This window comes from Rhinopithecus bieti, unplaced genomic scaffold (assembly GCF_001698545.2).
Source record: "Rhinopithecus bieti isolate Rb0 unplaced genomic scaffold, ASM169854v2 scaffold_12478, whole genome shotgun sequence".
NCBI classification, from domain to species: domain Eukaryota; kingdom Metazoa; phylum Chordata; class Mammalia; order Primates; family Cercopithecidae; genus Rhinopithecus; species Rhinopithecus bieti.
In genome coordinates, this window is record NW_016807367.1 from 1,640,699 (window position 1) to 1,643,288 (window position 2,590).

At 42.9% G+C, this 2,590-nt stretch overlaps 1 pseudogene; it reads left to right on the forward strand.

Annotated features, from left to right (window-relative positions):
- Positions 1 to 2,018: 2,018 nt before the first annotated feature.
- LOC108535491 (uncharacterized protein C11orf98 homolog pseudogene) lies at positions 2,019 to 2,389 on the forward strand (annotated as a pseudogene).
- Positions 2,390 to 2,590: the final 201 nt, after the last annotated feature.

A 2,590-nucleotide genomic window follows, 5' to 3' on the forward strand; every position in this document is an offset into this window, starting at 1 on the left:
AAATAAATAAATAAATAAATAAAAGGCTGACCATACCAAGTGTTGGAGAAGATGTGAAGGAACAGTACTCTTATGTACTGTTGCTGTAACCAATGAAAATAAAATGGTACAACTCACTTGGAACAGTTTGGTAGTTTTTTTTCATTGTTCTTAGAAAGTTAAACGTTCACTTACCATGTGACATATGACCTAGTCATTACACTTCTAGGTAATTTGCCTGAGAAAAGTGAAGAGTGCATTGTAGCTTTATTTTATAGCCCAAACCTGGAAACAACCCAAATATACAACAGCTGAATGGATAAACAATGTGTGGTATGTTCATACAGTGGAATGCTACTCAGCCAAAAAAAAGAAAAGAAAAAAACTACTGATACATGAAATGAACAGATCAGTTCAGAATAATTGTGCTGAGTGAAATGTCAGACAAAAAAAGAGCCCATATAGTATAATTCAATTTATATAAAACTCTAGAAAATACAAACTAATCTACAGTAACAAAAAACAGATCAGTAGTTATCTGGAAACTTGAGGAGTGTGAATGTGTGTGTGTCTGTGTGTGTGTGTTTGTATGTGTGTGTGCATGTGTGTGTGTGATATACAGGGATTACAAAAAAGGATAAGGAAACTTTGAGGGGTGATGGATATGTTCATTAGTTTGATTGTGGTGATAGTTTCATGGGCATATCATTATATCAAGATATCAAAATTTTACACTTTAAATATATACAGTTTATTGTGTCAATTGTATCTCAAAGTTGTTAAAATTATTTTACTCAGGTTTTACAGTGCTTTTAACAGTAATACGTTCAGGGCCAGGAGCAGTGACTCACACCTATAATCCCACCAATTTGGGAGGCAGAGGCCACCAATGCCCAGCTAATTTTTTGTGCCACCATACCCAGCTAATTTTTTTTTTTGAAATGGAGTCTTGCTCTGTTGCCCAGGCTGGAGTGCAGTGGCACAATCTCGGCTCATCACAACCTCTGCCTCCTGGGTTCAAGCGATTCTCCTGCCTCAGTCTCCTGAGTAGCTGGAACTATAGGCACGTGCCACCATGCCTGGCTAATTTTGTATTTTCAGTAGAGACGAGGTTTCACTGTGTTGGCCAGGCTGGTGTCGAGCTCCTGACCTTGTAATCCACCTGCCTCAGCCTCCCAAAGTGCTTGGATTACAGGAATGAGCCACCGTGCCTGGGTTTTTTTTTGTTTTTTTTTGTTTTTTGTTTTTTGTTTTGTTTTGAGACAGAGTCTCACTGTTGCCCAGGCTAGAGTACAGTGGTGCGATCTCAGCTCACTGCAACCTCTGCCTTCCAGATTCAAGTGATTCTCCTACTTCAGCCTCCCGAGTAGCTGGGATTACAGGCGCCCACCTCCACACTGGGCTCATTTTTGTATTTTTAGTAGAGACAAGGTTTCACCATGTTGGCCAGGGTGGTCTCGAACTCCTGACCTCCAGTGGTCTGCCCCCCTTGGCCTCCCAAAGTGCTGGGATTACAGGTGTGAGCCACTGTGCCCAGCCTTAATTTTTGTATTTTTAGTAGAGACAGGGTTTCACCACATTGGCCAGGCTGCTCTCAAACTCCTGACCTCAAGTGATCCACCTGACCTCAGGGTCCGAGACCTCATCCAAGGTGATCTACCCACCTTGGCCTCCCAAACTGCTGGGATTACAGGTGTGAACTACCACATCCAGCCTGAAGTAGGATATTAAAAACCCTGTTTTTAAACTTTTTTATTATAGAAAATTCCAAACATGTACAAAGTAAAAGGAATAATATAATGAACTCACGTGTGCTCATTACCTAAGTACAATTATTAATTCATGACGGATCTTTGATTAATTCATCACCATCTTCTACCTTCAATTTCAGTAATCTGCGGTTTTATATAGTTTTCCGGATGATTGTGATATGACACACACACAGAAACATACACATTGTATTTGAAGGCTGAATAGTAATTGTATTGTAATTGTATTGACATATTAGAATGTGTTTGACCAGGGGTGGCATCGCAACTATGGGAGCTCCCGGGGGAAAGATCAACCGGCCCCGAACCGAGCTGAAGAAGAAGTTGTTCAAAGGCCGGCGGGTGCTGAATCGGGAGCGGCGTCTGAGGCACGGGGTGGTTGGGGCTGTGATAGACCAAGGGCTGATCACGCGGCACCATCTCAAGAAGCGGGCGTCCAGTGCACGTGCCAACATTATTCTGTCAGGGAAGAAGCCAGAAAACTCCTCCAGCAGATCCGGCTTCCCCAGAAAGAGAAGGCAGCCATGGAAGTGGAAGCCCCTTCAAAGCCAGCCAGGACTAGTGAAACACAGCTCAAAAGGCAAAAGAAGACAAAAGCTCCCCAGGATGTAGAAATGAAGGACCTTGAAGATGAAAGCTAAACCTCTTCCAGTATTCTCAACTGGAGCCAGCCTTCAGACTCAGTGGTTGTTTCAGATGACTTTGACAAAAGCAGTGCCCCTTTTCACTCTCCAGATTTCCTCCTACCTAATGGCCTACTGACCTCCCCTAGAGGAATGTCTTTGGGAGGGAAGACAGTACAGAAGAAAGATTGGAGAAGGGCCTCTCTAGCAGTCAACTCT